This window comes from Setaria italica, chromosome IV (genome assembly GCF_000263155.2).
Source record: "Setaria italica strain Yugu1 chromosome IV, Setaria_italica_v2.0, whole genome shotgun sequence".
In the NCBI taxonomy this organism is placed as follows: Eukaryota; Viridiplantae; Streptophyta; class Magnoliopsida; order Poales; family Poaceae; genus Setaria; species Setaria italica.
Window position 1 is genome coordinate 19,114,162 of NC_028453.1, and position 25,219 is coordinate 19,139,380.

The 25,219-nt window shown below is 42.7% G+C and overlaps 1 pseudogene; it reads left to right on the forward strand.

The window, feature by feature from the left end:
• Window positions 1–871: 871 nt before the first annotated feature.
• LOC101780287 lies at window positions 872–24,784 on the forward strand (annotated as a pseudogene).
• Window positions 24,785–25,219: the final 435 nt, after the last annotated feature.

The window sequence follows — 25,219 nt, forward strand, 5'->3', positions numbered from 1 at the left end:
CAACACTACAAATGCTAGTCAGAAGGAGTACCATCATCGTCTAGGACGAGGTGGTTATGGCACAACAATTCCCAGATGGAAGAAGATGGAACAAGACCTGATCGATCGGGGTATCGTACCAGCAACTATTGAATGGCCCAAACGATCGAAAAATTGGTATTACGCTCATGGAGGCTTCCTGAGCTAAGAGGATGGGATGTTGATATTCAATGAGACAATGCGTCAGAAGGGTGAAAGGCTTATCAAGAACATTGAAGATTTTTAGGCTGGGAAGTTGAAGGTGGACCAAGAGAATGATGAGCTCACATTGGCCCTCGGGAATCCCGAGCACCTAGGACGTTGTCGAGGGTTTGGGGTCATTCCGCGGAAGTTTGCTTTCTGAGGCGACAGCGCATCGTACAAAAGACGCAAACGAAGAAAGGAACAAATCGAGGAGAGCTGGCGGCAGATGCTAGAATCCAAAGTGCATTCACAAGAAGTAAGAATGTTGGAGGAAATCAATCGTCGAGTGGCCCATGCAGTTGCGGAGTTGGCCCAATCTAGAGCATTGCCAGATCCAAACTTCGCCAGCCCTTCTCAACGCCTCTTGAGCAGTTCTGCTTCTACAGGGCTCCCCGATGTGCAGACGCCAAGATTACCTGTGGATGAGCAATGGTTCCCTATGGATGCCATCACGCAATGCACCTCATGTGAGCTGCATACACCGGTTGGCAACCTCACTATTAAGGTATACTTATACATAATATTTATGCAATCTTCTTAATTGATCCACGCGTCAGGACAGAGTTTAATAACTTGTTTACTTCTATTATATGTATAAGTGGCGTACGGGAGTGCCTTACCAATCCTGGTAGGGCAGACAAGCCATGGCATGGAGATTCCACCTAGCTACACCAGCGTCAGCCTAGAGCAGATCGCTGATAGCCAATATGAGGACCTAGAGCTCAACCTCCCGTGAGGCATCGGGGAAAGGACACTAGGAGATGCGCTTCACAGGATCATTCTATGGTGCAAACGCTACATCATCATCCCTGGCACGGAAGCACCTCCTTAGAGCTCAAGACCACTCCCCGGAGATCCCCAGCAGCAACCATCTCCTCAAAGCTCAAGACCGTCATCTCCAGCACAACCTGCTCCAGGACCGTCGCTTCCTGCTCGATCAAGGTCTCCATCTCCACCAAATCCTGGTGGTGGGAGTGATGACAACAATAACAACACCTCTCCTTGATCACCATTGCCGGGACTAAGCGCAGCCCCGAGGAAGGAACCTGCAGCACCATTTAAGAAGTCGCGACCACCACCTCCCAAGCTAAGACAGAGAAAGAATAAAAGAAAGGAGCCTGAAGTGACTCATAAGGAACGCTGGGAGGCAATGACTCATGCGGAACAGTGGGCTGAAATTCAAGCGGAGGCTAGTGAGTGGTTCAAGAAACAAGCCAAAGAAAAAAAAAAGGAAGGGAGATGGAGCCACCGCCAGTAAATCGAAGAGAATTAAATTTTTTTATCAGGATGGAAGAAGGAGCGAAGAAGAGGATAGCACTACTATCGAACTACGAACGGGCGTTAGTCAAGGCTGATGAGAGGGACAAAAGGAAAGAAAAGTCATCTTCCAGTGGTGCTGTCCCCAACCTCGGGCATCTACCAGAAAAAGATGCTGAAAAGATAGTAGCAATGTCCTTGGATCAACAATCACAAGTATTGAAATTCATGGAAGAAACAGATATGGGACTTGATGAATGTCTAGGGCAAGTTGAGCCACCAGCTGCACCGCTAGTTGAATCGAAATGGACCTTTGAGCTAGGCAAGTCTCTAGTAAGGCCTGAGTTGGTATGGAAGCTATCAACAATAATATACAAATTTCATCAATGGTACATGAAGGTGTCCGCCGACTCGAGGGAGATGTTCGGCTTTAAGGTAAAACCGATAGATTTTTACGGCGAAGGCGAGAGAGTTCTGTGGCTAGAATTCAAGGATATATACAAAGTATACCATCATGATGCCCTGGACGTCTCTCTGATCAGAGCCTGGGTTTTGTAAGTGTCCATTTATCTACATGTAAATTTTGGCTCATATCATTATTTTTTTTGCGTGCGTCACCATACTAATTTTATCTTCCATTTTATGTAGGATGCTAATTCAGACGTGCTGACAAGAAGCGTACCTCCATATTAGCTTCATGGATCCATCCGTAGTTAACCAAAAACAGATACAGGTATCGCCGAAAAAAATCTTGGTCGAAGTATACAATTTTCTAGACAAACAAACATTCAAGTATTTCATACTACTTCCATACAACTTCAAGTAAGTGTGTGTATACCGTCTACTTTTGTTTTCTTTTTCCTTACTTGATTAATGTTAGTTAGCTCTAATATGTATGAACATTTACGTATGCAGCTTCCACTGGATCCTCATTATAATTGAGCCTGAAAGAAGCTATGTCACTGTCTTCGATTCGTTGAGGGAAGATCCGTGGAGTACCGAGACATGCAAGACATGCTAGGCTTGTAATAATTTTGGACCTTTATCTGTATGCAAAAGTTTGTTTCCTAAATTTTATCCCGGTTACACTATATCATTCGTTATTTTAATCCGCAGCGCATAGAGACAATTCATGACGACACACAAAGGTCCATTCAAAGAAAAACTTACATGGAATGCAAACTTCCCAGTACGTATGAAGTCTGCACATTTTGTACATTGTATAACACAAATATTTCATAACTTATTTTTTATCCACAATAGGAACTCATAAATAATCTATGTGGCTACTACATCTGTGAGCACATGCACAGTTTTGTGAGACCCAAAGGACTAAAGATGACACCGCACAACTTTAAAGTACGTAAAATAAAACTATTAATAGTTAATTATTTTCTAGCTCCTTATATTTAATTGTTTGTGTAACATTCACATATTTCCAAATTATAGATGTTAAATATTCTACAACGACTCTTGAAGAAGGAAAGAGTACTGGCAGTATGTGAAGGTCTCATTGGATTCCTGATAGACGAGGTAGTAAATCCACAAGAAGAATTTTATTACGATGGACGAAATTTAGACGCTTCGAGCAACACCTCGACGGGAATATTGTAGATATATAGTTTGATTTGTATATATAATATGCTAAGATCGATTTGTATAGTATGCTAAGAATTGTATATATATAGTAATTGTATAATTACTAATTTCATTCGTTTAAATACATTTCATTATAAAAAAAGTCTCAACTGCTAAAAGGGTTGGAGTACGTACGTGATGCATGAAACTACAGGCGCCATGCAGGCACCTGCATGGCGCGGGCCTGCAGGACTTTAGTCCCGGTTGGGTCTAAAGGGGCATCCTGTCCCGCATCTGGCGTGGTTGGCCCTTTGTGGTAAAACCAATCGGGACTAAAGGGTGGCTTTACTCCCGGTTGAAGGACCCAGGACTAAAGACCTCCTTTTGTCTCGATTGGTTTATCCCTGATGGATTTTTGAGAGATTTGCACCCTACCAACTGGGATTAATACCGAGTTCTCTACTAGTGAATTTATCTTTTCTTTTTCCTTACACGTGTTGTATATTAGTTCTCACCTTGACCTATATTAAGAACGTTTCAAGTTAAAGTTTTGTGGATATTTGCTTATGTTGGGCGTGTTATGAAACCCATAAACTAGTGGGCTTATACTGTATTTACACCCTTAAGCTGAAGGGTTCATCCTGAAGGTGAATGGTTCATCCTAAAGCTAAAGGGTTATCTTCTATATAAGTAGCCCATCTATGAACTCAGTGTTTCTCACATACACAAAGGGTCATCTTATTTCTATATAAGTAACACATGTCTCTTGTGTGATAATGTTCTAGTGTATTTGGAAGAGGGAAACGGGACCTATCTACAATTTTTTCACGCCTGGTTCTTGGATGAGATTTGGGTTTCTGCACAGTTTTCTTTATTTCAACAATAATAATTAGAAAGCTTTCTCATTATTTGTGCGGCAGATGTATGTAGATATCTGTTCCTGTACTGGTTCGGGTCGACGCCAAACCTATGCGCGGCCGACCTCGGCATGGCGAAGCAGGTGCTCTCGGAGCGGACGGGGATGTTCCCCAAGTACCTGACGCACGGGAACTTGGTCCGGTTGCTGGGCACGGGGCTGGTGCTGGCGAACGGCGACGGGTGGAAGCGGCATAGGAAGGTCCTGCAACCGGCCTTCAACATGGACAAGCTCAAGTTACAAACGTGACCTCAAATGGATGCAGGGAGTATTGCTGACTCGACTGTTGATCGCTTGGAACATATCATTTATTGGTCTGAATCAGATGATGACGGCCTCCATGACCGATTGTGCTCTGTCGATGGTCTGGGTGGGAAGCGCTTTTGGCAAGTCATGGAGGAGACAGCCGCGGAGTGGAGATCGAACTGAGCAGCCAGTTTGTTGAGGTTGCGGCAAACATCATATCTCACACTGCTTTCGGGACAAGCTATAAAGAGGGGAAACAAGTCTTCCTGGCACTCAAGGACCTCCAACTGATTGCATTCTCAACCCTTCTCAGTGTCCAGATTCCAGGGTTAAGGTAAAGAAAATGGGTATCATTTAGTTCTGCACATTCTAATACTTTTTTATTTTTAACTCTTTTTTAAGATATTTTTAAAAATAACCCCTCCTCTACTTTATTTGCACGATGTGACCCTTTTGATTTGGAAAATTCGTAAGGAAATAATGGCAGTTACGTTTCAATTAAGTTACACGGTCTAGATCTTGAACCCAAATTAAACGACGAGCACTGTATTTTCTATTGGCCCCAGCCAACTAAACGAAAATTTAACTTGATGAGAAGGGAACAGCATACACAGTACACTGAAATAGGGATCACGAACAGATTGCAATATTTTGTTTGTAAGTTTCACTAATTTATGGTATTATAACTACACCATTCTCCCAGATATGTTCCGACCGCAAACAACCGAAGAACTTGGAAACTCGACAAGAAGGTGAGAAGCTTGCTCATGCCGATCATAAGGAATAGGGTTGCCTCCAAGGATACCGTAGGCTTCGGAGAGGATCTCCTAGGACTCATGCTTGAGGCTTGTGCTCCTGAGTGCGGCAGCAATAATGAGCTGCTGAGCATGGATGAGATCATGGACGAACGAATGCAAGACCTTCTTTCTAGCAGGGCAGGAGACTACCTCGCAGCTGCTCACCTGGATCATGTTCCTGCTGAGTACACACCCGGGCTGGCAGGAGAAGCTCAGGGAGGAGGTGCTCAGGGAGTGCGGCAGGGATCAGCCACCCATTCATCAGATGCTCACCAAGCTGAAGCTGGCAAGTGTCTTGAGGCACCCTGTTTCCCACATATTTTCATTCCTCCTACATTACAAAGTGCACTTACAATCCAATCTGCAGGTAAACATGTTCCTTCTGGAGACTCTGAGGCTTTACAGCCCTGTCCCACTCATCCGTAGGAGAACAACAACACAGGTTGTGCTCGGAAACATCACCGTGCCTGAAGACACGATCCTGACAATACCGATTGCGATGATGCACCGCGACAAGGAAGTACGGGGTGAGCATGCTGGCAAGTTCAACCCGTTGAGGTTCCAAGGTAGTGACGTCATCGAGAAGGCAAATATGAATCACCTCGCACTAGGCCACAAAAGATATGTGCTAGCGGCTAAAAGGGGTCTGTGCTGATAGGCCGAGCATCCGCCAGCAACCTTGAGCCAGCACAAATAGTGTCTGCGCTAGTAGGTGCTCGCCCGCCATCACAAACCACTATGTGCTGTCGAGCGACATTAGCCACCCGCCTGCACAGATACTTCTGTGCTGGCGGGTGGTTATGCTACCTGCTAGAAATATGTATTTTCCCATTATATATATTATTCCCGTGATTTATTTATAATTTCTATTTCCCATAATTTATTTATAATTTCTATTTCCCGCCAGCTGTTAGCCGTTAAATTGAAATATATATCTTCAACCACATAACAACAAACTTGAATAATAAATAATTCACATCATTCAAAATTGAATCGTACATAATATATAATTCATATTATTCAACAAACTTGAATAATAAATAATTCACATCATTCAACATTTGGAATAAAGCTATTCTTTGCCACGCTAATATTAAAACTACTACACCTATCAATGAAGATCTTTGCATTCGTCCACCATCAACATACCATCTTTATCAAAGAATATTCCATCCTCATGACAAATCTCACGTTGGATGAACCTCACCATATCCCTTCAAATGTTGTCGATGTGACCATCTTCGAGCGTCGCCTTATGAGTCTCGATCCTAGACATCTGCAAGTATACAGTAAATGAAGATTAGGATGAATTTATGCATATCAACAACAAACTTTTCCTTTCACAACATATACATATTTATAACTCATGAAAATTGCAAACCATAAATATTTAAACACCACATTTATTATTACATTTTCTTCGGCATTGTTTTATTTATCAATTAATTATATTTGAATGAAAAAATACAACCGTGTGGCCCCGGGTAGAGGAAGAGGTCCTTCGGCATGGGGGAGGGCCGGCGGCGGCACAGCAGCCTCGGGGAGGGCCGGCACCGGCGGAGGGTTGGCGGCAGCGCGGCGGCCTCGGGTAGGAGCGGCGAACCGGCGGTCGGGGAGGAGGCTTGGCTCAGGGAGGAGCGGCAGCACAGCATCACGGAGTGGCGAGGAGGAGGGAGGCACAACGGCGTCGGGCGTCGGGTCGGGGAGTACCGGAGGTCGGGGGAAGGCCGGCGGGTGGAGAGGGGGGTGCAGCCGGTGGCAACGGTGTCAAGGGGCGTTGGGGGGGGGGGCAGCCGGGTGAAAGTGCATCTAGGCTCCTAAGTGGGTTTTGGTGAACTGAATGATAAAATGATTAAAGGAGTAATTTGTTGGCTTAAGGTTGTGAGCAGGGTCTTATTCTCATATTTATGATGTCATATTGTCTGATGAGTTGAATATGTATTATATAGTCACAATAAAGAAAAGCAAGCAAGTATGTGATCCCATGGTGAAATTATATGATTAATGACAAGCAAGGGCGAAGTAAAACTTCATGTGCATATTTTATGCTTGATGTATAAGTCTCCAAATCATGTGATAGCTTAATTGACAAGTAAAGGGATCATAAAGAAAAGAATAGTGATATTCACAAATGGATATTGCAAGATTTCATGTGCATATGATGAAAAGACACGAGCTTATGTGTTACATATTGGTCTTGTTATTGGAAGCTTGCAATTCATGAGATATTCTTTATCAATCAAGAATGAGCATTTGAAGAGGATTTCAAATGAGATTTCATTGTTGATGTCAAAGCAAAGCTAAACTCAAAGTGACAATAACAGGTGAAGAAATCAATCGAGATATTAGAGCGAGAGACTAAGCAAGCTTTGGACAAGCGACGGCTTGGACTATGTGCATTTTGCTAAGGTGAAGTGGCTAGTACCTGGAGGGTTTTGAAGTATCATATCTAAGCCTTACCAAGAGAAGCAATACAATACATCTAATCTAGTGTGATTGGTAAAATGGAGTGACTTAATGATTCAAGTATATCTTATCATGAACAATGGAAAAATCTTAAGTCACTATCTCAAGTTGGATGTGCTCAAGATGATAGCTATGTTGAGAGCCCTCAAATGACTATTGTTCAAAGTATAGCATGGATGAAGACTTATAAGCTCAAGTGGATGCTATAGTGTTTATATTTATTCTTGAGTATAGGTATGTCGTACTATCAAGAGGGATGCAACATTAGCTAATTGACAACACCAAAAGTGCTCCTAATTGACCTATGTGAAATTGGCCTTGAGAAAACTCTTAAGTGAGCTAACTATCCCAGCTCAAGCAACAATAATTGTTTCAACTAGTAGGTAAACCGAAAGTGAGTGTTTGAGACTTTTGGGGCTAACTTAAGCAAACCGATCTAACTAGTTTGGCAGACTAGTCTAACCGATCTGGGGTTCAGTGAGCAAATAGCTAACTCAGCCAAACTAGCCTGATCGGTTTGGTAGACCGGTCTGAACAGTCCAATGGCAACGACTAGTTTTTTCAAACTAGACCGGTCTGACCGGTTTGATCAGCTCCAACGGCTAGTTTCTGGTTTGTGGGGTTATATATACCCCTTGCCCCCTCCTTGGTGGGTTGCTGGTTACACACGACTTGGACACCATCTAGTGACCAGAACAGCTCTCCTCAACCTCTCTTTGTGAGACTTTGAATGATTCTTGAGAAATCTTTGTGTTGGGTTGAGAGAGTGATCTTGTGTGAGCATTAGTGAGCTGAAAAGAGCAATCCATAGCTTGAGCACTTGTGGTTCGCTTTAAGAAAAAATTTGAAGCATTTGTCACTCTTGGAAGTGTGACTCCTAGACGGCTAGGCATCGTCAGATAGCTCCCAAGGTGTGGTGAGCAGCAGCAAGTTTGTGAGGGCTGTGATCTTGCCTCTGCAAGGAAAAAGATCATCTAGTGGAGATGAGAAAAGTGGTTGAAAGAGACCCGGCTTGTTGGAAGGGAGTTTAAATAGACTCGTATTCCAATAGGCTCCTTAATGGAGACGTAGGATTCATTGCGGATAATTTGAACTTTGGATAAATAAATCTTCGTGTCTTCATTTTGGTTTGCTTCACTTGTTGATTTATAGCAATTTACTCGCGCTTCTGCTTCAATCTACTTGGCTGCTTGTGTCTTGTGTGCAGGGACTATTTTTCCCTGTTGGAAATCATCTACGGAAGCCATTCTCCAAGTTTGGTAGGTGCTAGAAGTCATGGAGGGACTCGAGCAACACTTATGTGCCACCCTACCTAGATTGGTCTGGTGAACCGGTCTAACCAGTTTGGCCTGGGCAATACTGTTGAGTGGGTTGAAGTTTTATAAATTGGTCATCTCGCCTATTCAGCCTCCCTCTAGGTGACATCTCGGTCCTTTCAATTGGTATCAAAGTTTGGACTCACATTCAAGCTTAACCGCCATGAGAAAAGATGTCGACAATATGTGAGGTATCATGTAAGCCATTCGCGTATGATGGCTCAAACTACGCTTCTTGGTCTGCTCATATGCTCAATGCATTTAGGACCATAGGTCCATTTGTTGAGCAAATTTTAGTTGCTAGTATTGTTCCTCTGAATTCTAACATTGACCATATTGATTGGTCCAATATCACTCAAGAGGAATCAGATTGCACGCAACTTAATGCTAGTGTTACTAACTTCTTGCGTAGCACTCTTTGTGAAGATATTCAGGATATCATCTTTGACATAAAAGATGTTTGTAATGATGCACATCTCATTTGGGCGCTTCTCATGGAGACATATGCAACGCACGAATGTGATGATGAAGAGCAAGCAGAGGAGAAGTCACTTGAGGAGTGCTCTACATCACCGGAAATTCGCACTGATCCTCAAGTGTCCCTTCTCATTGAAGAAGAAGGTCAAAGAAGTCAAGACATGGTTCCTCTGCAGGAACTGGTCAGACCGGTCCAAGTAGAGCAGCTGGCTCCATGTGTGACATGGGTGTTTGTCAAGATTCAAGCCAAGCTTCATCTCTTCCAGAATCCACTCCATCAAATGATGAAGTTGACTTGTGCTTGATGGACAAAAAGAAGAAGAAGAAGGCCAAGAAAGGGAAAAGTCAAAAGATTGAGTTGTCAAGTTCTTTGGTTAAAGAACTTGAGCTCCTCAAATCCGATCATGCCTCCTTGGTCTGTAAGTATGATTCATTGGAAAAAGATTATGTATGTGCTACTAAATCTCTACCTTGTGTAGCATCCTTAGAAAAAGCCAATGATATACTCGAAGCTCAACTTGAGAAGGTCACTAGTGAACATATGGCTTTGCAAGCTACTCACAAGGAACTTGAGTGTTCCCATGAGAAGCTTGTGGAATCATATGCTATATTAGATATAGATCATGAGGTTGTTATAACATCGGTAAAATCTATTCAACCTCTCACACACATGCTCATGCTCACACGTCAATATTGATTTATCTTGCACTAAACTTTGTTGTTCTCAAGCAAGCCAATCTAGCATTGAGCATGTATTTGTAGAATCTTGTAATGACATCATTTCTCAAGAAAATGATGAATTCATTTAAGAGGTTGAAAGGTTCAAGAAAGACTTGAGTGAGTTGAAAGGGAAGAGCCAAGTGCAACCTTCTCAAGATAATTGTGAAATCATGGTGAAGAAGCTTGAGAAGGGATCAACCGTCACTTACTCAGCTCCTCAACGACATCTCAAAATCAGCAATAGCAAGATTCAAGAAAAGAACAAATTTGAGCATATCAAATGCTTCAATTGTTCAAAAATAGGGCACTTTGCGTATACATGCCCCACCAAGCTCAAGGGCAAGGAAACTCTCTCCAAGAAGCAAAGAAGTCTTGCCAGGAAGAGGGTATGCTATAGGTGCAATGAGAGGGGACATATTGCTGCTACATGTCCTAGTGCTACAGGTGAGGGTGGCTCTGACCTAGACCGGTTAGACTGGTTCTGGCCAAGGCAGTCTCTTCTCACTGCAGCAAGATGAAGGAAGCCACCTCTTCAACCAACATGCCTAGAAGCAAGCATAGGCAAAAAAAGTAAGAAGATATAGTATCAAACAATAACAAAAATCGTATTTGCTACACTTGCCGACAAAAAGGTTACATAGGTAAGGATTGTCCAAATGGTAACCCTCTCAAGTTAAACCTTGTCCAATACGATTTTAGTAAACTTGGGAATGATAAAGCTGGTACTTGTGCTATAAGAGTGATTTGGTTCACCTCGAACTAGCATAAGAGCCATTTGGATTCCTAAACATCTTGTGGCTAACCTTCATGGACCTAATAAAGTTTGGGTACCAAAGAATGCTTGCTAAGCTTGCAGAGTCGTCGGGATACATTGGACACTTGATTAAAATAAAAGAAATCAAAGATGGATCAAATGACCAAGTGAAAAGCTATGATGTTAAATTCATATAACCAATGTCATCTCGGTAACTAGTGCTTAATGTCATGTCTTAGTCAATCTCAACTTTATGTGAACATTAGTGTGTTACAACTTACAAGCATTGGGCTTGTGAAATTCATGAAAGTGACTTTGACACATTTATGAAATTTATTCTCTCATAGCATATGATGCTTTAAATGGCTCTCTGGGAGGGCATATGTCTTGTTCTCATGCAGAAATCTGTACAATGCTCGGTTCATTAATTCTTGGAGCAAGACATAATCAAGGTTATCAGACTAGCCAGTCCCTGGCTAGGCTGGTCTGACCGGCTTGACTAACCGAACTAACCGGTGGCCCGGAGTAGAGGAGACTAAGCCACCAGAACTTCCGACACAACGCTGGAACTTCTGATAACCACCAGAAATTTCAACAAACTTTTGACAGAGGGTGATCAGGAGATTGGATTTATTTTCATCAGAACTTCCAATGACCATCGAAAGTTTCAGCAACCTTCCGGCATAGGGTGCTTAGGAAGTTGGATTCATTTTCATCGGAACTTCCGACTCTCCATAGGAACTTTTGACAGACTGCTCAAACCTTGGCTATGGTTATGATGACCATGCATTGATGGTAATAAGATCTTTGGCATAATTTCAATTGATAAAATTACCTAGCTATGTGCCTTGACCAAGATTGTGAATAATCTCCTCTATGTCCGTCAATGGATAATGTGCAATAATTAAGAAATTCAAACATCTCTTGCACTAATTGAGGGGGAGCTTATTTCAATACTTGTGTCACTTGTGAAACTAACAATTTCTTCTAGTGATCTTGTAGTCTCATATACTTGTGCACTTTATGCTATCTGACCTTTTCATGCTATGGCTAAGAAAAATCCAATAAGAGCTAGCATCGTGGTTAAAATAAAATATGCACAAGAATGGATGGCTAAAGCAAAAGGTACGCTCTCATGTACTCGTATTTCTACCTTTATGCATCTAGGCTATATTCTCATGCTAGTCTGTGCACTTGCATGTAATCATTTCAAGTTATCATTGATGTACCTCTTTTAGATATTTAGTTGATACCGTCCTTATAATTGACCTCGTGTCATGTATTCTCATTTTGTGTAAGGTATGAGATAAATATACTAAATTGACCATTGACTTGAATTGATTGCATGTTCTTTGTGGCATAGGATAGAATTTTGAAAAATTTAACTAGCATGTATAGGAAGTATGATTATTTTGAAAATATTTGGCTCTTGGTCTTTGTGACTTAATTGACCCGCTTGTGACTATTGTTCACCTTGATTGATTGATGGCTAGTCACAAGTGGTGAGTTTTTATCAAGTCCATAAATCATTGTCTATCTCTCACATCTCTCTTGGAAGAATCAAGAAGTGATGATTTATTTGGATTATCAAAAATTCTTCTAAGACATGTCAACTTTGGATCAATATCTATCTCAAATCTTATATCCAATCTTGTGAGAAAGTGTGGGACCAAAATCTCTCAAATTCAACCTTTCTCTAGTTTCCTGGTGGAAACCGGTCTAACCAGCTTCCCTAACCGGTCGCCCCGAGAGTTATCTTTTTACCCCTCCCATGAATGTACAATAGTGAATTCTATCCTCTTTTACCCCTTCACCACCGACAGCCTCTCCTCCTCTCTCCCCCCGTGCGCCCCTACACTGGCCTCACTCTTCCCTTGGTGATTTTAAGATTCAACCAAGGATTTGCTCGCCCCTTTGAAGGATTCAAGTCTCCTAAGGCGGCTTAATCAGTTCCCCAACCAGTTATTTGGATTCCTCTTGAGTTCTTCTCTCCAAAGGTATTCAAATCTTGTTCTTTCCTAATCTATCAACTCCATGAGTCAATTTGAAATTCCTTTGGTGAATCATCTCTTGACAACCCTTAGAAGCTATTCCTAGAGTATCATTCAATTTTGTTGGCTACATTGTTGGGATTCAGATTTTCGGGTTGGATTACCTGGACCGGTCTGACTGGTCAAGTAGACCGATTTGATCGTCTGCACAATCAAACTCTAAATCATGTTTTTCTGGTGTATGTATAACTCATCTGCATAGGAATGCCTCTAGAACCTAAATTTATATATCTTAACTGATCTGGCTGCTAGGATTGACATCTAGAACCATTGGTCCATTTCTGGGTGCAACCGGTCTGACCGGTTTGGCCCAAAAGTGCCCCAATTGTTCTAGTTCATGATTCTTGCATCTATTTATCCATCCAATCTTTATCCTGGTATCTTATGCACTCTTTGTCATATATTTGTGACCCAGGATCAGTAGTTATGCCTAAGGGACCTCATGTCAAAAGAGTCAAAAAGAGAAGAGAATAGGAGTCGGTTGTCCAAGGAGCAATTCTAGCAAACCTACCAAGATTTAGAGTAGATCCTTGAGGCCGAGATGACAGAAAAGGGCTCCTGTTGATGATGAGATTGAAGAAGTTGAGGAAAGTGAGAGAGAAACAACTAGTGGTCATAGTGAGGAAGAGGAATACATTGTCAAGCACCGCGATGACAGGGAGTCAGCTAGCAGTGATGAGGGAGATGGTGATGGTGATGGCAATGATGGTGGTAAAGGGAATGATGATGATGATGAAGAGGATGATGAGGGAAGCGATGATGGGGATGTGGGTGACATAGCTATGCCCACTACTCGTAGGCCAACATATCCCACTCATAGAGGACCTACGAATTACTTTGGGGATGGGATGACAGAGATAGTGAAGAGAGGATCCCTACAGTGGTCCTAAGAGTGCTCAAGAATATAAATTTTGGACTACTTTTCAGCAGGATTTCTATACCACTGTCATTCTGAAGAAGTCCAAAATCACGCAAGGCACAATGGGTCGATTGGGACTATATGAGTAAGAAAAATGATCCTATCTTCAATGAAATCATAGATGCTTGTGCAAGCAAAATAATAAAATATCTCATGGGTTTCAAGCATAGTTGGAACAAGGAGATCATTGCGCAGTTCTATGCCACTGTCTATTTTGGATATGTTTCAAATGAGAGGGCTATGTTTTGGATGACAAAGGGTGAGAAGCACCATATCATTCATCCCACTTTTGCATCATTGTTCAGAGTTGGAATTGATGATGCTCATCCCAATCTCCATGATGAAGGTGTTCTTGAGACATCAAAGATGCACTTTATGTATCCCAAGAATAAGAGAGAAAATTGGGGGAAGGTAAAAAGCCTCTACACCTATTATGCTATTCTAAACCGGCTGTTTAGAAAGACCCTCACTCCTAGAGATTGAAATCCCTCTAATGTGACTCTTCCAAAGAAACTTGATGGAAGCTTTGAAACTGGATGAGCCTCAATTTAGTATGGGTGACTTTACTTGGCAAGAAATCAAGAATTTATTAGAAACTCCTCAGAAGATTTGCAGCGATAGTCCCTACATCATGTATATGATTAAGAAGGTGACAATGGCAAAATTTCCTAGGGATATGAAGCACAAACCATTGAGACCTCATGTGAGCAAGACTCTTAGAATTCCATCTCCTCCAGTAGAAATAGAACCTGAACAACAAGTATAAGGGGCAGAGGGGTTTGAGCAGTAGCAGTTTCAGCAGCCAGCTGGTTTCCAAGCAGGGACCGGTCTCACTGGTTCCCCTAACCAGTTTGGACCTAGGCAGCACAGCCACTCACAGAGGCAGTACGAGAAGCCCTCCACTCCCATGAAAAAGTCCATAAAGTTTCTGCTGGGTATGTGCAAGAGTCAAAAGAACATTGAGGTGGAACAGCAGCGACAGTGGAAGGCTAGCAAGAAATAGTGAGATTCAATCAAAATCATGCACAGTCACATGAATCTTCAGCCTCCTTGCTCTCCCATTTCTCCATCACCTCCAGAAGTTGAAATCCCATCAGTTGAGGCAAGAATTGAAAAATACATGACATCCGGGTACTTTGATCAATATGGCAGCATGTTCTATCCGGATATGGGAGGTTCATCCTCAGCTCCTCCACCTTTTCAAATTCACACAGCAGGAGGATTTGATGCGTTCATCATAGATCAGAGTCTGAGCGCTCATGGAGGTGTCTATCCATGTTATCCGGGATCCGGCTTTGGGCCATTTGCAGGAGCTTTATCTTCAGCAGCAACTAGTGGCAGCATTCCAGGTCATCCATTTGCAGCACCTCCTACGGACACAGCCGAGTATGCAGCACAGGCTATCTTTGGTACTCCTCCTCCTCCTCACCCATCGACCCAGGGTATGTCTGATAGCACTCTTGTTCCTCTCTCTGAAATCACAGTATCAGACTCTAGTTATCTTATGTATCCTATACCTTGGATGCATGAAGGACTTCATTGGCCCGAGGACTTACCAAAAGAAAGTGGGAATTGGCATGAGGATCAGTGACTAAAACTACATCTTCTCCAAGCCCTTTTATGGATGCTTAATGACAAAGGAGGAGAAGAAATGGATTAAACCTCTTTAGGACTTAGTTGAGCTAGTCAGTAGTCACCAGTCTGACCAGTCAGAGGGACCGGTCTGGTTAGTTGGCAGAGAGATATTTCTGTAATAATTTAAATTTAATTCCTATGTGGACTTGATAACTTGTAATGTATGCTATTGTGTGTGTAGAACTTATTTATACTCTTAAGTGACTTTGTGATAGCTTGATATGCACGTTATGGTTGATGATTGCTTTGTGTGTATGTTGACTGGGCAAACCGGTTTGACCGGTCTGGCCCTTGACAACAGACACACTTATCTCTTATTGAGTGTTGTTACATGTCATATGCATCACGTATTTTATATTGTTACACACACTTGTTGCACCCCACAGATTCTGAGATATAGAGGAAGCTCCCATGGCATTCATGATTATGTACATTGGGCATATGAGGTCAAATTTTTGAAATTCCACTCAAAGCATATATTAAGGGGGAACTTATGATATATCTGAGAATCTAAAAGTGTTTTATTGATATATTTGTAAGCTTTAATTGGGTTTTCATCAAATCACCAAAAAGGGGGAGATTAAAAGTGCATCTAGGCCCCTAAGTGGGTTTTGGTGAATTGAATGACAAAATGATTAAAGGACTAACTTGTTTGCTTAAGGTTGTGAGAAGGGTCTTATTCTCATATTTATGATGTGATATTGTCTCATGAGTTGAATATGTGTTATATGGCTCACAATCAAGAAATCTGAAGCAAGTATGTGATCCCGTGGTGAAATTATATGACTAATGACAAGCATGGGTGAAGTAAAACTTGGGCATATGTTTTATGCTTGATATATAAGTCTTCAAATCATGTGATAGCTTGATTGACAAGTAAAGGGATCATAAAGAAAAGAATAGTGATATTCACAAATGGATATTGCAAGACTTCATGTGCATATGATCAAAGGACATGAGCTTATGTGTTACATAATGGTCTTGTTATTAGAAGCTTGCAATTCATGAGATATTCTTTATCAATCAAGAATGGGCATTTGAAGAGGATTTCAAATGAGATTTCATTGTTGGTGTCAAAGTAAACCTAAACTCAAAGTGGCAAGAATAGGTAAAGAAATCAATCGAGATACTAGAGCGAGGGACTAAAAGCTTTGGACCAGCGACGGCTTGGACTATGTGCGTTTTGCTAAGGTGAAGTGGCTAGTATCAGGGGGTTTCGAAGTATCATATCTAAGCCTTACCGAGGGAAGCAATGAAATACATCTAATCTAGTGTGATTGGTAAAATGGAGTGACTTAATGATGCAAGTATATCTTATCTTGAACAATGGAAAAATCTTAAGTCACTAGCTCAAGATGGATGTGCTCAAGATGATAGCTATGTTGAGAGTCCTCAAATGACTATTGTCCAAAGTATGGCATGGATGAAGATTTACAAGCTCAAAGTGGATGATATAGTGTTTATATTTATTCTTGAGTATAGGTATCTTGTACTATCAAGAGGGATGCAACAATAGTTAATTGACAGCACCAAAAGTGCTCCTAGTTAACCTATGTGAGATTGGCCTTGACAAAATCCTTAAGTGAGCTAATTGTCCCAGATCAAGTAACAATGGTTGTTTCAACAAGTAGGTAAACCGAAAGTGAGTGTCTGACCGGTCTGGGTTTGACCGGTCTAGCAACCGGTCTAACCAGTTTGATCAGCTCCAACGGCTAGTTTCTATTTTGTGAGGTTATATATACCCCTTGGCCCTCTCCTTGGTGGGCTGCTTGTTACACATGACTTTGACACCATCTTGTGACCAGAACAGCTCTCCCCAACCTCTTTGAAAGGATCTTGATGTCGCCTAGAGGGGAGGGGGTGACTAGGTGAATTGACAATTTATTCAAGTTTAAGCCCACTCGAACACTGCAGCTAGGGCTAGCCGATCAGATCGGTCTGCCTAACCAGTCAGACCGGTCAGGAGCTGTGTAGAAAACAAAATGCTGCTCGAGTCCCTCTTCAACTTCTAGCACTAGCAAGGCTTGGAGAGTAGCTTCTGTGGGTAATTTCCTGCTGGATAAAGTACACCCAAGTAGATTGAAGCGGAAGCACAAATATTTTGCTAGAAATTGACGAGTGAGGCAAACCAAAAGGAGACAGAAAGATTTGTTTCTCCGAAGTTCAAATTCACTCCTGTGAATCCTACGTCTCCATTGAGGTGCCTATTAGAATACGAGTCTATTTTAATTCTCTTCCAACAAGCCGGGTCTCTTTCGACCACTTCCCTCATTTCCACTAGTTTGATCTTCTCCTTGCGGAGGCAAGATCGTAGCCCTCACAAGCTTGCCGCTGCTCACCACACCTTTGGAGCTAACCAGCGATGCCCAGCCGTCTAGAAGGCACACCTCCAAGAGTAACAAATGCTTCAATGCTTTCTTGACGTCAACCACAAGTGCTTAAGATATGGATTACTCTTCTCAGCTCACAAAATCTCTCAATTGACTTCTCTCTACAACCCAACTTACAAGATCTCACAAGGATCACACAACCTCACAAAGAGGGGTTCGAGAGAGCTTTTCTTAGCTTTGGCCTAGCTTATAATGGACAAGGAACACTTTTTGGAAGCTCATAACAACAGCCTCCAAATAAGGAGGTCGTGGGGTACAAATACCCCATTGCCCAAAAACTAGCCGTTAGGACAAAGTTTTGGAAATTTCCGCAAGTTTCTTCAGAAAACTCCGGAACTTCTGAAATATTCCGGAAAAGCTTCCGGAATAATTCGGAGCTCCCAAGTTAGCATCACCTAGAACACCTGGATTGATTAGACCGGTCTGGCTGTGTTAGCCCCCAAACTCTCAACACTCACCCTTGATTGGCCCAAAGAATGAACCAACCATTGTTAGCTGATATGGAACATTTAGCTCACTCAGGGGCTTTTCTCAAGGCCAAACTCTCATAGGTCAACTAAGAGCACTTTTGGTGTTGTCAATTAGCTAATGTTGCATCCCTCTTGATAATACGGCATACCTATAATCAAGAATAAATATAAACACTATATTTTCCACTTGAGCTTGAAAGTCCTCATCTATGCCATAATTTGATCAATAATCATTTTGAGGGCTCTTGACATAGCTATCATCTTGAGCACATCCATCTTGATGACTTAGGATTCTCCTTTGTTCATGTAAGACATACTTGAATCCTTAAGCCACTCCATTTACCAATCAAAATAGATTAGATGCATTGCATTAATTCTCTCCATAAGGCTTGACTTGATGCCTCAAAATTCCCAAGAGATAGCAACTTCACCTTAACATCGTTCATGGCTCAAGTCACCACTTGACCAAACCTTGCTTAGTACCGCAAATCCCTTGCTTGATCTCTTTATGCATTCAAACCATTATGAGTTTAGTTTTGATTTTGACATCAACAATAAGATCCCATTTGAAATCCGCTTTAAATACTTGTTCTTTATTGATAAAGAATCTCTTATGAGTTGCAAACTTCTAATAACAAGACCAATGAATAACTCATGTTCATTTATTATATTCACATGAAGTCTTGTAACTATCCATTTATGAATATTGCTATTCTTTTCTTAGTGATCCCTTTACTTTGTCAAATAAGATATCATATGATTTGTAGAATCATAGTTCAACCATCATAGAACACATCCCCAAGTTTCACTTTGCTCTTGCTTGTCATTAATCTTTTATTTGTATTATAGGATCACACACTTGCTTGCTGTATTTATTGTGAGCCATATGATACTCATTCAACACATAGGTCAATATTACAACATGAGTATAAGAATAGAATCTTGCTCACAATCTTAGGCAAACAAGTTAGTTCTTTAATCGTTTATCATTCAATTCACCAAAATCCACTTAGGGGCCTAGATGCACTTTCACTCTCATTGTGAGACTTGAGTGATTCTTGAGAAATATTTAAGTTGGGTTGAGAGTGTGATCTTGTGTGAGCATTAGTGAGCTGAAAAGAGCAATCCATAGCTTGAGCACTTGTGGTTCACGTTAAGGAAGCATTTCAAGCATTTGTCACTCTTGGAAGTGTGCCTCCTAGACGGCTAGGCATCGTTAGATAGCTCCCAAGGTGTGGTGAGCAGCAGCAAGTTTGTGAGGGCTGTGATCTTGCCTCTGCAAGGAAAAAGATCATCTAGTGGAGATGAGAAAAGTGGTTGAAAGAGACCCGGCTTGTTGGAAGGGAGTTGAAATAGACTCGTATTCCAATAGGCTCCTTAATGGAGACATAGGATTCATTGCGGATAATCTGAACTTCGGATAAATAAATCCTCGTGTCTTCATTTTGGTTTGCTTCACTTGTTGATTTATAGCAATTTACTTGTGCTTCTGCTTCGATCTACTTGCGTGCTTATGTCTTGTGTGCAGGGACTATTTTCCCTGTTGGAAATCATCTACGGAAGCCACTCTCCAAGTTTGGTAGGTGCTAGAAGTCAAGGAGGGACTTGAGCAGCACTTGTGTGCCATCCTGCTTGGACTGGTCTGACCGGTTTGGCTTGGGCAGTGCTGCTGAGTATCTCGCCTATTTACCCCCCTCTAGGCGACATGTCGGTCTTTTCACCAGGGGAGGGTGTGGCGGAACCGCCCAAATTAACATGACTAAAATGCATATAAGTCGCTTGACACGCGATTATGCACTTTAAGCAAGTCAACCTGGTGGACCGTCGGATTTCATCCGATGAACCACATACACAGGATCGAGAAGCATCGCTCACACGAAGGTGAGTAGCACAGAGATTACAACATTCCATCACATTAACTTAGTTCCACAATTTATTACATCAAAGTTTCTGAAATTAAAAAAAGTTGCAAGGTTCGAAAAGTCAGATAAAACAAGTGGAAGCTAAACGTCGGTACATGATATCACGACGAAGCCGAACATGACATAAAAAATCCTTGCCCTCACCGTCCGAGGAGGGATCCCACTCGACTGTCCAGCTCGGAGGGAGCTGGGTAGACCAAGTGGTGCCAGCAGCCAAACTATTAACATCACCTGAAAAGATTAAGCCACAACAAGGCTGAGCAACTAATACTCAGCAAGACTGACCTGTTGGGTAAATTGTTTTACCAAGACCTAGACATGCAAGGCTTTTCTGGCTCTGGGATTGCTTTGCCAATAGCGTCTACAATCGGTCCTTACTTTCAATATTTTAGCTCAAGTTCTATGTTCTTTAACCAGTCTAGACTAGCAACTTATACTAAGCAAGCATAGTTTCCAAGTAGTTAAAGAACAAGCATCAACTTAATCTCGTTATCATGTTTCATCGTTACTCAGTGCAGAATAGCAATCAAGTAGTCCCAAACTGTGAGAGGCAGACGAATCGATTTGAATTTATTAACCATACATGGTGAACCTAATCTCACGACATCCGCGCACCACGAGGGGTCGCTTCATTTGTCAGCCGTCCCAATCGATCCCTTAGGCACGTCTCAGGGCCAACTGCCTTTGGCATGCAATGCTTCATAATCCCGGCCTCTGCGGTACTATGACCGCACTTGCACCCACATGATGCACCATGGGAATGACGTTCCAAGGATAGCCGGGGGAGTATGCCACGCCCCAGTTCAATCAGGTACTAGGCTTCCCCATCTCATACTAGGTATGAGATTAGTACTTTCAAACACTTGATCAGAAACGCCGACACGTATCGACCTTAGATCAATTTCCTTTAGACAGACGGGGAAACCACCAAGTATCGAACATAAGCCCGAACCCGTCCGTCGTCCTTATAGTTGCAACATAAATAAACATTCAACTCCTATAACTCGCGAGTGATAGGAAATCACTCGACTCTTACCGGAACCTATTAAGAATTGCAACTACTCAACCTTAGCAACTAGTATTCAAACAAGGTATTAGGTTCATGCATCTACGGTTTCAATCAACTCCTACCAACGTAAATGCACAATCATAAGCATAAAAGTAAAACAGGGAATTCATGCACCGGGGCTTGCCTTCAGGAAAAGTTAGCAGGTCCTCGAGGTCTTGATCCGGTTCGGGCTTGCCTTCCAAGTGGTGAAGCTTCGCAGTGGGGTCTTCCTCCGGTGCTGGGTGGAGCTCGTAGGTTCCGTCGGCGAGATTTGCTTCTATACAACATGCACATGCAAGAGTTTAGTTGGACTCGCACGTTTATTCAATGACACAAGGCATGGCTTAAAGACAAGGAGTTGCAACAGCCACATTCACTTTGACGAGGTTCAACTTTCTTGTAACTTCAACGAATGTGGTCGGTTTAAACTTGAGTTCGAGTTAGATGGCGATTGTGTACATATATAGTTTCTTGCAACTTAGAGTTGCATAAAGAGCGTGAAAGGTTGTGTTTGGGTGGTTCAAGAGCATTAAGAGAGTTACTTACTTCTAAATGTTTTTATGTACCTCTTTCAATTTCCAATTATTTATCGTATTAGGATTTGTGCTTTTCTTTTATCCCTTTTGGTTGATTAATGAACCAAAATGACTTCATAGAGAAACAGTAGCTAAGGGCACTAATAAAATTACAGCACCTCACTTAAGCCATCACTAGGTTACTGTAAAATTTTGGGGGCCATTGGATGACTCAAAAAGGAATTACATGCATTTTATTATTAAAGGTAATATGAGCTTAACTTTTTCTATCTTCAAAGTTACAGTGCAACCGAGGGTCAAATTTTACCAGTATGTTAAGGGTATGTTATAGGAGCTTTGGTGAATTTTTCATAATTTTTGGAGAAGGATAACTATTTACTCTGTTTTCCGTTTAATTAAACATGCTTAACAAGGAAGGTGTTTTTCTTTCTGATTTGCACAACAACTTATATTTTTACTGCAAACTACACAGCAAAACAAAATTAACCCAACTAGTTTCACATTTTTCTGAGCTCTGGATCAAAACTTACGCAAAAAGGAAGATTTAATCTTAGATTCCCAATTTTATCAGTGACTTAAAGTGCTAGACCAGAGCCCTAACCATATTTCTGAGCTTCTACACATAGAAACACATCACAGAGTTGGTTTTACATTTTTCCCACTTTTCTTCTATTTATTAGGATTTAAAAGGCCTAAACCATGATTAAAAGCATAGGATATTATTTACAACAGGAACATGAGCAAACTTACTTTTCTTAGGAACTAGACAGAGCAAGGATTCGAACAAAAGTGGTTTGGCATTTTTATGATTTTTCTACGATTTACTGGGCATTTACAAAGTTCAACTATATTTCTACCTATTATTTAAAAGAAAAGCCGTGGTAAACTTGCAAGCTAGCCTCTAGGTCTACAGTTTAACTACGCAGGGGTCCCTGAGTTTTGCGCCCAGGCCCCTGGAAAGAATGGGCGAGACGCAATGTCGTCCCCGGGGCGTGCGCAACAAGTGGCCGGAGGGGTGCAGGGGCTCACCTGAGCTCGGTTTGGCGGGGTTGGAATGACGGAGATGGCCGGCGGGGGTCGGAACGCAGCGGCGGTGTAGGCGGCGTTCCGGCACACCGGCGGCGTCAAGAAGGCCACGGGCTGCTCAGAGACGTGCGTGGAGGGGTGGCGAGGCGGGCGGAGAGGTCGTCAGAGTGCGGGGTGGCGCGAAGGTGTGAGCTCCACAGGAGCTTAGCGGCGGCGCAGAGGAGGAAGCAGAGGCGCGGTTGTGGGCGGTGGCAAAGGGTGGTGTTGATGGTGAGGGTGACCCTTTTATAGGGCAGCGGTGGAGCGGAGGGTCAAGGCGGGGCTCTGGTGGAGGGAGGATAAGGTCGGGGAGCGGCGGGTGCGCGGGCGAGGCGGCCATTATCCAGCGGTGCCATTGGGCAAGGGAGGCGGAGCTCCGGGTGTTCTTCGGCCACGATTGGCCTCGGGCAATGCGTGTCTGAGGCCTCTGGCCTGTCGGGCGGGCGAAGCGGAGGGCCACCGCGGGGGTTGGGCGAGCAGGCGGAGGCGCGGGACGTCGTAGGCATGGCAGCTTCTTTGGCGGGCGGGCAAAGCGCGGTTGGGCGGAGCAGATACGCGGCAGGCGAAAAGGCACGCGCGCGGCCAGCAGTTGGCCAGCCCGGCGTTCGCCCCGTCCTGTCGCAGGCGCGGGTTGGGCGCCGTGGCTCTCGCCCTGTCGCTGTCTCACTAGTGATAGGGCACCGGCGAGCTGCCGGTATCTGGCGGCCACGCGGCGCGTGGCACGCGGGAAAACATGCCCCGGCGCGCGGGCGTCGAGGCTCCTTCGGGCAGTAAGCCCGACCAGCTTTGGGAGCTCATTACTCAAGATTTTGCAACTCAATTTTCAAAACTCTTTTAAGCAAACTTGTTCAACTCTGGACGTAGTTCAAACTTGGTTTAAGGTGCTTGTTTATATTGTGAAAGGATTTGGAGATATTTCGTACCAAAGTTTGCTAAAAATCTGGAATCCAGACTTAGCCAATTTGGCCGGAGAGGTGGAATTTCAGAGGTTTAGCTATCTTTGACTCGATTTTTGGGTAGCTTCTGAGTTGAATTAGACTTAAGCGATATTGAAGGAGTTTCTCTCCAAACTGAGTACTTCAACTTCTATTTAGGGTATTTCTTGAGTTTAGTTCAGAAATTTAAAGGAACGCCCTCGCCAAGAGGTGTACTCTGAGCAGTTTTCCAGACTTAGCGTTGTGGTGCTCAGGGGCTGAGTTGACTGTTTTACCCAACTTTGACCAAGACTTTGAACATGTTCTGATTCGATTTGGACCTGGGTCAGTGTAACAAAGTTGGAACACACTCAAGGGACTAGACCTTTTATTAAGAGCCTGGCTTGAATTTAGATATGAAATCGTGAGATAACAGCTTGCAAAGTTGGAGGAAATCTTGAATTCCAGGACTTAGGAGGTTTATAGGGTTCTTTAGTACTCCGGTTTTGATTGCTGTTTTTGACTTCCTCCTGATCCGAATTAGTCAAAGTTCCTTTAACAAAAGTTGTTTGAAATTAAAATTTTTACAACTCTTATTTGGGCAGAATTTTAAGTTTGTATATAAAATCTCATGTTTTATTTTAAACTCCAAAAAGAGCTTCTTAGGGTTAAAACGGTCATTTCACCTCTTTACTTAGTGATTAACCACTGGTTTATATTTAACAGCACTTAATTTAGGTAGAGTTGTTACAGAGGGCCGGCGGGTGGAGAGGGGGGCGCAGCCAGCGGTGGTGCTATGGGAGGACGGTGGTGTCGAGAGGTCTTGGGGAGGGGGCCGCGCTGGCACTCCGGGAGGCGAGGAGACGCACGGGAGGTGAGGCGACGGTGGTGGTGAAGAGGGGGGCAACACAAGGTCGTACATTGGGAAGAACTATGCGATGATTGAGGCTAAGGCCGTTCTCGCTGTTATGCTCCAGCGGTTCTCACTATCACTGTCGCCCAAGTACGTCCATGCACCAATAGATGTTTTCATGCTGCGACCTAAGTTTGGGCTCCGTATGATCATCAGACGTGTTGATGTGTAGTATGAAATATGATTAATAAAATTCATGCTGAACAGAGTAACTCTATTTTAAACTGTAAGTCATTTTGATTTTCTAGCTTCATTAATTTTTCTATAAATCTAGATATAGAGTATATCTAAAGGTATAGAAAAAATTATGAATCTAAAAGAACCAAAACAACATATAATTTGTGATGGGGAAATATTAATTTAGTTACAATGTTTGAACAGGTCCCTCGGTGAATGGGTCAATGTATAGAATAGTTAGTGGGTGAGTTGTTGTAAAGATCTTGCAGATGATGTTTCCACCACCGAGATGATTTTGTTGCTCATTTCGTTATTGTCCAGTTGGCTCTGCAACTAATCATATGTCAATCGTTGCTATTATCGATAAAATGGGATCAACTTTGTTGGGCTAAATGAAAACTATGACTGCAACTTTCAGCGAGTATTCATC